Source organism: Brassica napus, unplaced genomic scaffold, assembly GCF_020379485.1.
Source record: "Brassica napus cultivar Da-Ae unplaced genomic scaffold, Da-Ae ScsIHWf_1019;HRSCAF=1431, whole genome shotgun sequence".
Taxonomy (NCBI): Eukaryota; Viridiplantae; Streptophyta; class Magnoliopsida; order Brassicales; family Brassicaceae; genus Brassica; species Brassica napus.
In genome coordinates, this window is record NW_026014451.1 from 2501 (window position 1) to 15000 (window position 12500).

The 12500-nt window shown below is 29.6% G+C and overlaps 1 non-coding gene across 1 annotated transcript; it reads left to right on the forward strand.

Moving 5' to 3' along the window:
• The first annotated feature begins 8697 nt into the window (after positions 1-8697).
• TRNAS-GCU lies at positions 8698-8785 on the forward strand. The gene has a single exon. It is a non-coding gene; the product is annotated as a tRNA-Ser (tRNA).
• The last annotated feature ends 3715 nt before the right edge of the window (positions 8786-12500 follow it).

Below are 12500 nucleotides of genomic sequence, written 5' to 3' on the forward strand. Positions count from 1 at the left end.
ACACAACAAAGACGAAGTATATATTTTATTCGATACAAATTCTTTTTGTTTGAAGATCCGCTGTAATAATGCGAAATATTTCTGCATATACGCACAAATCGGTTGAGAATATCAGAATCTGATGAATCCGTCCAGGTCGCTTTACTAATCGGATGCCCTAATACATTACAAAATTTATCTTTAGCCAACGACCCAATAATAGAAGAAATTGGAATGTTGCTATCCAATTTTATTCGAACATTATCTATTAGAAATGAGTTTTCTAGCATTTGACTACGTACCACTAAAGGGTTTAGTCGCAAACTTGATAGATAACCCAGAAATTCTAAATTATCTTTAGATAATTGATTTATATTAACCTTTTGCGATTGAAACCATACGGAAAAATAACATTGCCATAAATTAACAAAATAATATTTCCATTTATTCATCAGAAGTGGCGTATCCTTTGTTGCCAGAATGTATTTTCCATGATATCTAACATAATGTAGGAAAGGATCCTTGAGCAACCCTAAGAGCGCCGAAAAATTATTAACAAAGACTTTTAAAAAATGTTGTATTTTTCCATAGAATAAAATTCGCTCAAAAAAGACGTCATAAGATGTCGATCGTAAATGAGAAGACTGCTTGCGTAGAAAAAAAAAGATGGATTCGTATTCACATACATGAGAATTATATAAGAACAATAAAAATCTTGGATTCAAAATTGATTTTTTTTTACTATCAAAATTCTTCCAATTGCAATACTCGTATAGACAGAACCGAAAAAAATGCAAAGAAGAGGCATCTTTTACCCGGTAACGTAGGGTTTGAACCAAGATTTCTAGATGGATGGGGTAAGGTATTAGTACATCTAATACATAATTAAAATGTGAGAGTTTGTCTTCTAAAAAGGGAAATATTGAATGAAGTGATTGTAAATTGTAAGATTTTTTTACATTTTTTCCTTCGATAGAGGATCCCAACCTTAGGGAAAATGGAATTTCTACAATCACTGCAAATAAAACAGATATCATTTGATAATAGAAATTATTGGTATGCCCCAGATTTTTGTTCAAATCCTTAGTGGGAATAATCAAACGATTCTGTTCGTACATTCGCAAAATTAAGCGTTTCACAATTAGTGAACTATATTTTTTGTCATAATCCGCATTTTCCAAGAAAATAGGGCGGTTTCTATTTAATCTATTTAAACCGTGATCATAAGCAAGTACATAAATATAGTCCCGAAAAAAAAGTGGATATAGAAAACTCTGTTGACGAGCCCCATCGAACTCTAAATATCCTTGAAATTTCTCCATTTGGATTAAAATTCGATTTGAACTAAAAGTAAAGTCTTTATTTTCTTGAGTTCTGAAATGACACATAGTGCGATACAGTCAAAATAAGGTATTAGATTACGAAAGCACTAAATACCTCATAAACAGGTAGACTGCTAACTGGATTCTCTATCTTTAAGAGGTTTCTGTTCGTTATATTATAAATAACAAAACAAGATGATTAGAAATCCTTTATTTTTTTAACCTAATCGCTCTTTTGATTTTGGAAATATATATATATATATTTTTTTATCAATATACTGCTTCTTTTACACATCCATCTACAACCTAACCCAAACGGACTAGGTAAAAAATAATTAGGACTCACGAAAAATTGATAATAACACGCAAGAAAAAAATTCCTTCCCATACCCGTATTAGGTACTAATCTATTTTTAACATTTAATTAGATCGGGTAATTTTTCAAATTACGAATGGAAGCTCGTTTCTTTTTTTTTCTTAGAATAAGGAAAACTGGTTTTTTATCCATCCATTTATATTTATTCACTCGACCCAAATTGGAATTCTTCTTTTTTTTTTTATTTTCTAATCGGTACAATCTTGTCGAAAATAAAAAAAAATGTTATCTGAATTCTCCCTTGATACGACATGCTATTTTTTCCGTTCATTCCTTTCAGGATCAGTCGTGGTCTTACAAACTCTACCGCGGATCTGGACGAATCCTTTTCTTCATACAAATGTGTAAAAGATGCTAGTCGCACTTAAAAGCCGAGTACTCTACCGTTGAGTTAGCAACCCCCCCCACAAAAAAAAGCAAGTACTGCAAATATGTAGATACAACCAGAATAAAGAAAAAAGAAAAATCCAGTCATGTGTGCGTCAGGGAGAAATAGATCTATTTCTCTATGAGAGAATTATATTTGGTCCATACACTGTTGTCAATATGATTGTAAATTTTTAATATAGCGAAAAGAATAGAAAAAATAAAAAAGTTTAACCCCCTGGTTTGTGAGTTCATACAAGGAATGAAAACTAAGCCGAATAGGATAATCTCAAATCTTTCTATTTCTATATATATTAATATATTATTTATTATACAGTATGATTTTATATATTTTCTATACAATAATTCTATACAATAAAATTTTGTATTTATACAAAATTTAGAATTTCTATAAATCCAAAAATTTTTTAATAAATTTGTTTTTTATTATAAAACATGGTAGTTTTTAGCAGGATATTTGTTAGTTTTCATACCTTTAGGAAGAATACTAATAATAAATGGAAATTCTAATAAATCAAAATAAATATGATGGAAACGAAAGAGGAGGAAAGAAAAGAGTAGATCAAATTTTATACCAAGCTATATATGAGTCTTTAACATCCTCTTTTTTATAGTTCATTAATTCAATTTCGTTTTATTAAGACTTAATTCCGTAAAAATCCCTGCCTTCTTTGAAATATCATGAACTGTTCTTGTTGGTTGAGCGCCCTTTTTAAGGAAATCGAGAATAGCAGGAAGATTTAAATAAGTTTGATTAGTTATCGGATCATAAAACCCCACCTTCCGAAGATCTCTTCCTTCTCTTCGGGATCGAACATCAATTGCAACGATTCGATAAATGGCTCATTGGGATAGATGTATATGAATAATACCCCCCCCCGAGAAACGTATACGAGGCTTTGGCCTCATACGGCTCGAGAAAAAAATGCAATGAGTATAAGTTAACTCTCTTTATAAAATTCAAACATTAAATTAATTAGCCAGTATTGAAACCCTAACTATTTTTTTTCATAAAAGCGTTCGTAACATTCGTACTCTCGTAACTCAAGTTAAATAACTCTCAAATATCTCACCAGAGACTCCTTAAGTACTCTTTTTATTGAGTAGTCTCTAACCTTTTTTTGTTTGTCTCATTTTTTCGAATCAATTTTGATTCTTCATTCTGATCTAGTTGTTCAAACAATTGAAAAAGGGATTTCCTTGTTTCAGGATTCTTTATCCTTACTTTGAATCTTTGGGTTTAGACATTACTTCGGTGATCTTGATCGTTTTATTAAAAAAGGGCAGCAACAAGCCCCTTATTTTGTTTATGATTTCTTTTCTTTCTATCAAAGAATCATACAAACGCTTGATTCACGCATGATAGACTTTTAATTCAAAGAATTTTACACTTTTACGAAAATTTCCTTTTCCATTGTAAAATTACTTGAAAGGGCTTTTTTTCAATATAAAAATAAAAAGACTTACGAAGTTGTTCCAACTTATTGATTCGCACTAACCCTAGATCCTTACTCCTGCGAAAGGAATAAAAACTTTCTATTCTCCTCGAGCTCCATCCTGTACTCTTTTTATATTCAAAAAGGTGTAGGACTCTCGTAAAATAGAACACAAAATGTCGAGCCAAGAGCACCTATATTCCTAATATAAAAGGTGGCGGATCAAAACATCCACAGCAGATCATGTCCTTCAATTCAAGTCGCACGTTGCTTTCTACCACATCGTTTTAAACGAAGTTTTACCATAACATTCCTTTAGTTTGTGTAATTGATTCAATTATGGAATCATGAATAGTCATAGTTCAGTCAGTATATCGTAATCTATACTTTTTCTTTCTCTATGAATGGAATAGTGAATCTACGCGTAAAAGGTTCAGTCAGAATTCAAATGAATTCCACATTAAATTCTATATATGTAAAAATATGTAAAATCGAAATTTGAATAGAAATCTATATTTATATATATAAATATATATATAAATATATTTTTTTTTATTAAAACTCGTAGAATCTACGGTTCTACCTTACTTACCTACATCACACACAACTAAAAAAAGCAAATAGATTTTTTGTAATTTCGGGTGAAAAAGAAGTTTATTCTTCTTTTCATTTCAATATTTTATTCTTAAAAAATATTGTTTTTTTAAACAGAAAGAAAAAGATGGTGTACAAAGGCAATAGAAGATTTATTTCGTAATGACTGGACTCTGGGACGGAAGGATTCGAACCTCCGAATAGCGGGACCAAAACCCGTTGCCTTACCGCTTGGCTACGCCCCATTTTTATTTTTATTCAAGACTACTAAAAGAGTAATATTGCTATTGGTTGTTCGTCAATTCAATTTCAGCCCAAATGAAATATAGATTACATTGGTGCTATAGTTTTGACACGTGTAGATAGCAAATCAAACTTACTTTATTGATCATTACATAGAATTCAATTAAGATATTGTATGAAAATATTATTTCTTTCATTCTCATAAGAGAATGAAAGGATTTTTGATTGAGTAAGTTCAACAAAGTCTTTTTAGACTATCTTTCTTTATTTATTTATTTTTTTCCTTATATAAAAAATATATTAATAACTCAATCAAAATTAAATTATCCACAAGAACACCAATTTTTGTTATGCTTAATATATTTAATTTGATCTGTATTTGTTTTAATTCGGCCCTTTTTTCAAGCACTTTTTTAGTCGCCAAATTGCCGGAGGCCTACGCCTTTTTGAATCCAATCGTAGATGTTATGCCCGTAATACCTCTTTTCTTTCTTCTCTTAGCCTTTGTTTGGCAAGCAGCTGTAAGTTTTCGATGAAATTATTAATACTGTCTTAGAAAAATTCACGATTTTGATTCTTCCAACAATTCAAATCAAAAGATCAAAAAATCTTGACGTAGGAAGGAACTCTCAATTCAAACATTGAATTTTTTGGTAGCCATACTAAATCTGGATCATTTGATTTCCTCAGTTTTATCCTCTTTTCTCTAAATGAAAGAACTTAATTAGATTCGAGTTCACTCACAAAAAAAGTATCTAGATATTTAGTATAAAAATAGAGAATCTATTCTCTTTTTTTTTTTTTAAAAAAAGTAAGATCTTGGAGATTGTGTAATGCTTACTCTCAAACTTTTTGTATACACTGTAGTTATATTCTTTGTTTCTCTCTTCATATTTGGATTCCTATCTAATGATCCAGGACGTAATCCGGGACGTGAAGAATAAAAAAGAAAGGTTTTTTATTACTTTATTTAATATTTAAATAGTGGAAATGTGCGAATTTTATTAGGATTTTATCTATTTCACATCATCAAAAAGGGGAAGGGAAGAGAGGGATTCGAACCCTCGGTACGATTAACTCGTACAATGGATTAGCAATCCAACGCTTTAGTCCACTCAGCCATCTCTCCTAATCGAAAAGGAATACTTTTTAGGTTCCATTAGACAAAAAAACGGCTTAAAAAAAAACTTTCTCCACTTTATTCTTAAAAAAGTTTTTTTTTTTAGATTATTCTTTATCTTTAATAATACTTTAATTATATATATATTTTCATTTTCTATATTTTATTATATATATTATTTTATTATATATAAAAAATATAATATTATTTTTTTTTTTATTATATAAATAATATTTATATAATATTTATATTTATATATAATTAATATATATATATATATTACTATTATATAACCTTTTTTATAGAACTTTCTCAGTAATTCTATTTACATAAAAACTGTAAATAAAGATTCAATAAAGAAAAGGCTCGAAAGAGAAATAAATAAAATCACAAAAATAGAAATAGAGAATCCTTTTTGATTTTGTCTCGTCCAAACACAAATAAAAGATCTTTTTTATTTTAATAGCCTGGCCTGGTCAGTCCCCAGCCGGGCCTTTTTTTGTTAAAGTTAAAAAGACCCATCCGATGGGTTTTTAGACAAAAAAGATCTGAAATAAAAAAAAGGAATCCTGCTTTGCCTAATTTTATTAAGTCTACGCTAGAATTTTCTCATTTTTTTTTCAGATTTTTTTTCTCCCGATTACTTTGTTCGACAAAAAGTAAATTTATATACAATAATTGGATTGTAGCGGGTATAGTTTAGTGGTAAAAGTGTGATTCGTTCCTTTAACCCCTTTAATAGTTAAAGGGTCTCTCGGTTTGATTAATCTTCCGATCAAAAACTTTATTTCTGAAAAGGATTTAGTCCTTTACCTTTCAATGAAAAATTCAAGGAAGATTATAGATTCTCGTAATTTGTATCCAAAGACTCTAATTAATTGTCAATTTGGATTATGAAATTTCGAAACATAATTTTTGAATTGGATGACTATTTACAATTCAATAAGTATAACAAGAGGATCCATGGATAAAGCCAGAAAAGTTTCTTTCTAATCGTAACTAAATCTTCAGTTCTATTTTTTGTTGGTATAGAAAAAATTGAAGCAAAATAGCTATTAAACGAGAACTTTGGTTTACTAAAGACATCGACATATTATATTGTTTTAGCTCGGTGGAAACAAAATACTTTTCCTAAGGATTCCGTTAAATAGAAATAAAGAACGAAGTAACTAGAAAGATTTTTGAGTTCGCCTTTTCTATCTTCTAGAAGGATCATCTATAAAGCAAAATTTTTCTGGGAAAGCCTCCAAACGGGAAAAAAGCTAACATAGATGTTATGAGTCAAATTTTGATTTAGTTCCCATCTTATTTTATTTGGGAATTTCGCCATCCATCATAAAGGAGCCGAATGAAACCAAAGTTTCATGTTCGGTTTTGAATTAGAGACGTTAAAAATATAAAACTGATCGATCGACGTCGACTAAAACCCTTAGCCTTCCAAGCTAACGATGCGGGTTCGATTCCCGCTACCCGCTCTAAATTCTAAATTGTCCCCTTTTTATTATATTAGAATTGTCTAATAGCAATTGTCACTACACAATTGCTTTTAATTTAGCCAAATTTCAATATATTGGGATTTGAACCTATACCAAAGGTTTAGAAGACCTATGTCCTATCATTAGACAATGGACGCTTCGCTTTTTTAACTTCCCATTTGTTAAATGTGCGAAATCTTTTAGCAATTGTGTAGTGAATTCACTACACAATTGCTATTAGACAATTCTAATAGAGAAAATTGTCTCTAATAAAAAGGGGACAATTTAGAATTTAGAGCGGGTAGCGGGAATCGAACCCGCATCGTTAGCTTGGAAGGCTAAGGGTTTTAGTCGACGTCGATCGATCAGTTTTATATTTTTAACGTCTCTAATTCAAAACCGAACATGAAACTTTGGTTTCATTCGGCTCCTTTATGATGGATGGCGAAATTCCCAAATAAAATAAGATGGGAACTAAATCAAAATTTGACTCATAACATCTATGTTAGCTTTTTTCCCGTTTGGAGGCTTTCCCAGAAAAATTTTGCTTTATAGATGATCCTTCTAGAAGATAGAAAAGGCGAACTCAAAAAATCTTTCTAGTTACTTCGTTCTTTATTTCTATTTAACGGAATCCTTAGGAAAAGTATTTTGTTTCCACCGAGCTAAAACAATATAATATGTCGATGTCTTTAGTAAACCAAAGTTCTCGTTTAATAGCTATTTTGCTTCAATTTTTTCTATACCAAACAAAAAATAGAACTGAAGATTTAGTTACGATTAGAAAGAAACTTTTCTGGCTTTATCCATGGATCCTCTTGTTATACTTATTGAATTGTAAATAGTCATCCAATTCAAAAATTATGTTTCGAAATTTCATAATCCAAATTGACAATTAATTAGAGTCTTTGGATACAAATTACGAGAATCTATAATCTTCCTTGAATTTTTCATTGAAAGGTAAAGGACTAAATCCTTTTCAGAAATAAAGTTTTTGATCGGAAGATTAATCAAACCGAGAGACCCTTTAACTATTAAAGGGGTTAAAGGAACGAATCACACTTTTACCACTAAACTATACCCGCTACAATCCAATTATTGTATATAAATTTACTTTTTGTCGAACAAAGTAATCGGGAGAAAAAAAATCTGAAAAAAAAATGAGAAAATTCTAGCGTAGACTTAATAAAATTAGGCAAAGCAGGATTCCTTTTTTTTATTTCAGATCTTTTTTGTCTAAAAACCCATCGGATGGGTCTTTTTAACTTTAACAAAAAAAGGCCCGGCTGGGGACTGACCAGGCCAGGCTATTAAAATAAAAAAGATCTTTTATTTGTGTTTGGACGAGACAAAATCAAAAAGGATTCTCTATTTCTATTTTTGTGATTTTATTTATTTCTCTTTCGAGCCTTTTCTTTATTGAATCTTTATTTACAGTTTTTATGTAAATAGAATTACTGAGAAAGTTCTATAAAAAAGGTTATATAATAGTAATATATATATATATATTAATTATATATAAATATAAATATTATATAAATATTATTTATATAATAAAAAGAAAAAATAATATTATATTTTTTATATATAATAAAATAATATATATAATAAAATATAGAAAATGAAAATATATATATAATTAAAGTATTATTAAAGATAAAGAATAATCTAAAAAAAAAAACTTTTTTAAGAATAAAGTGGAGAAAGTTTTTTTTTAAGCCGTTTTTTTGTCTAATGGAACCTAAAAAGTATTCCTTTTCGATTAGGAGAGATGGCTGAGTGGACTAAAGCGTTGGATTGCTAATCCATTGTACGAGTTAATCGTACCGAGGGTTCGAATCCCTCTCTTTCCCTTCCCCTTTTTGATGATGTGAAATAGATAAAATCCTAATAAAATTCGCACATTTCCACTATTTAAATATTAAATAAAGTAATAAAAAACCTTTCTTTTTTATTCTTCACGTCCCGGATTACGTCCTGGATCATTAGATAGGAATCCAAATATGAAGAGAGAAACAAAGAATATAACTACAGTGTATACAAAAAGTTTGAGAGTAAGCATTACACAATCTCCAAGATCTTACTTTTTTTTAAAAAAAAAAAAAAGAGAATAGATTCTCTATTTTTATACTAAATATCTAGATACTTTTTTTGTGAGTGAACTCGAATCTAATTAAGTTCTTTCATTTAGAGAAAAGAGGATAAAACTGAGGAAATCAAATGATCCAGATTTAGTATGGCTACCAAAAAAATTCAATGTTTGAATTGAGAGTTCCTTCCTACGTCAAGATTTTTTGATCTTTTGATTTGAATTGTTGGAAGAATCAAAATCGTGAATTTTTCTAAGACAGTATTAATAATTTCATCGAAAACTTACAGCTGCTTGCCAAACAAAGGCTAAGAGAAGAAAGAAAAGAGGTATTACGGGCATAACATCTACGATTGGATTCAAAAAGGCGTAGGCCTCCGGCAATTTGGCGACTAAAAAAGTGCTTGAAAAAAGGGCCGAATTAAAACAAATACAGATCAAATTAAATATATTAAGCATAACAAAAATTGGTGTTCTTGTGGATAATTTAATTTTGATTGAGTTATTAATATATTTTTTATATAAGGAAAAAAATAAATAAATAAAGAAAGATAGTCTAAAAAGACTTTGTTGAACTTACTCAATCAAAAATCCTTTCATTCTCTTATGAGAATGAAAGAAATAATATTTTCATACAATATCTTAATTGAATTCTATGTAATGATCAATAAAGTAAGTTTGATTTGCTATCTACACGTGTCAAAACTATAGCACCAATGTAATCTATATTTCATTTGGGCTGAAATTGAATTGACGAACAACCAATAGCAATATTACTCTTTTAGTAGTCTTGAATAAAAATAAAAATGGGGCGTAGCCAAGCGGTAAGGCAACGGGTTTTGGTCCCGCTATTCGGAGGTTCGAATCCTTCCGTCCCAGAGTCCAGTCATTACGAAATAAATCTTCTATTGCCTTTGTACACCATCTTTTTCTTTCTGTTTAAAAAAACAATATTTTTTAAGAATAAAATATTGAAATGAAAAGAAGAATAAACTTCTTTTTCACCCGAAATTACAAAAAATCTATTTGCTTTTTTTAGTTGTGTGTGATGTAGGTAAGTAAGGTAGAACCGTAGATTCTACGAGTTTTAATAAAAAAAAATATATTTATATATATATTTATATATATAAATATAGATTTCTATTCAAATTTCGATTTTACATATTTTTACATATATAGAATTTAATGTGGAATTCATTTGAATTCTGACTGAACCTTTTACGCGTAGATTCACTATTCCATTCATAGAGAAAGAAAAAGTATAGATTACGATATACTGACTGAACTATGACTATTCATGATTCCATAATTGAATCAATTACACAAACTAAAGGAATGTTATGGTAAAACTTCGTTTAAAACGATGTGGTAGAAAGCAACGTGCGACTTGAATTGAAGGACATGATCTGCTGTGGATGTTTTGATCCGCCACCTTTTATATTAGGAATATAGGTGCTCTTGGCTCGACATTTTGTGTTCTATTTTACGAGAGTCCTACACCTTTTTGAATATAAAAAAGAGTACAGGATGGAGCTCGAGGAGAATAGAAAGTTTTTATTCCTTTCGCAGGAGTAAGGATCTAGGGTTAGTGCGAATCAATAAGTTGGAACAACTTCGTAAGTCTTTTTATTTTTATATTGAAAAAAAGCCCTTTCAAGTAATTTTACAATGGAAAAGGAAATTTTCGTAAAAGTGTAAAATTCTTTGAATTAAAAGTCTATCATGCGTGAATCAAGCGTTTGTATGATTCTTTGATAGAAAGAAAAGAAATCATAAACAAAATAAGGGGCTTGTTGCTGCCCTTTTTTAATAAAACGATCAAGATCACCGAAGTAATGTCTAAACCCAAAGATTCAAAGTAAGGATAAAGAATCCTGAAACAAGGAAATCCCTTTTTCAATTGTTTGAACAACTAGATCAGAATGAAGAATCAAAATTGATTCGAAAAAATGAGACAAACAAAAAAAGGTTAGAGACTACTCAATAAAAAGAGTACTTAAGGAGTCTCTGGTGAGATATTTGAGAGTTATTTAACTTGAGTTACGAGAGTACGAATGTTACGAACGCTTTTTATGAAAAAAAATAGTTAGGGTTTCAATACTGGCTAATTAATTTAATGTTTGAATTTTATAAAGAGAGTTAACTTATACTCATTGCATTTTTTTCTCGAGCCGTATGAGGCCAAAGCCTCGTATACGTTTCTCGGGGGGGGGTATTATTCATATACATCTATCCCAATGAGCCATTTATCGAATCGTTGCAATTGATGTTCGATCCCGAAGAGAAGGAAGAGATCTTCGGAAGGTGGGGTTTTATGATCCGATAACTAATCAAACTTATTTAAATCTTCCTGCTATTCTCGATTTCCTTAAAAAGGGCGCTCAACCAACAAGAACAGTTCATGATATTTCAAAGAAGGCAGGGATTTTTACGGAATTAAGTCTTAATAAAACGAAATTGAATTAATGAACTATAAAAAAGAGGATGTTAAAGACTCATATATAGCTTGGTATAAAATTTGATCTACTCTTTTCTTTCCTCCTCTTTCGTTTCCATCATATTTATTTTGATTTATTAGAATTTCCATTTATTATTAGTATTCTTCCTAAAGGTATGAAAACTAACAAATATCCTGCTAAAAACTACCATGTTTTATAATAAAAAACAAATTTATTAAAAAATTTTTGGATTTATAGAAATTCTAAATTTTGTATAAATACAAAATTTTATTGTATAGAATTATTGTATAGAAAATATATAAAATCATACTGTATAATAAATAATATATTAATATATATAGAAATAGAAAGATTTGAGATTATCCTATTCGGCTTAGTTTTCATTCCTTGTATGAACTCACAAACCAGGGGGTTAAACTTTTTTATTTTTTCTATTCTTTTCGCTATATTAAAAATTTACAATCATATTGACAACAGTGTATGGACCAAATATAATTCTCTCATAGAGAAATAGATCTATTTCTCCCTGACGCACACATGACTGGATTTTTCTTTTTTTCTTTATTCTGGTTGTATCTACATATTTGCAGTACTTGCTTTTTTTTGTGGGGGGGGTTGCTAACTCAACGGTAGAGTACTCGGCTTTTAAGTGCGACTAGCATCTTTTACACATTTGTATGAAGAAAAGGATTCGTCCAGATCCGCGGTAGAGTTTGTAAGACCACGACTGATCCTGAAAGGAATGAACGGAAAAAATAGCATGTCGTATCAAGGGAGAATTCAGATAACATTTTTTTTTATTTTCGACAAGATTGTACCGATTAGAAAATAAAAAAAAAAAGAAGAATTCCAATTTGGGTCGAGTGAATAAATATAAATGGATGGATAAAAAACCAGTTTTCCTTATTCTAAGAAAAAAAAAAGAAACGAGCTTCCATTCGTAATTTGAAAAATTACCCGATCTAATTAAATGTTAAAAATAGATTAGTACCTAATACGGGTATGGGAAGGAATTTTTTT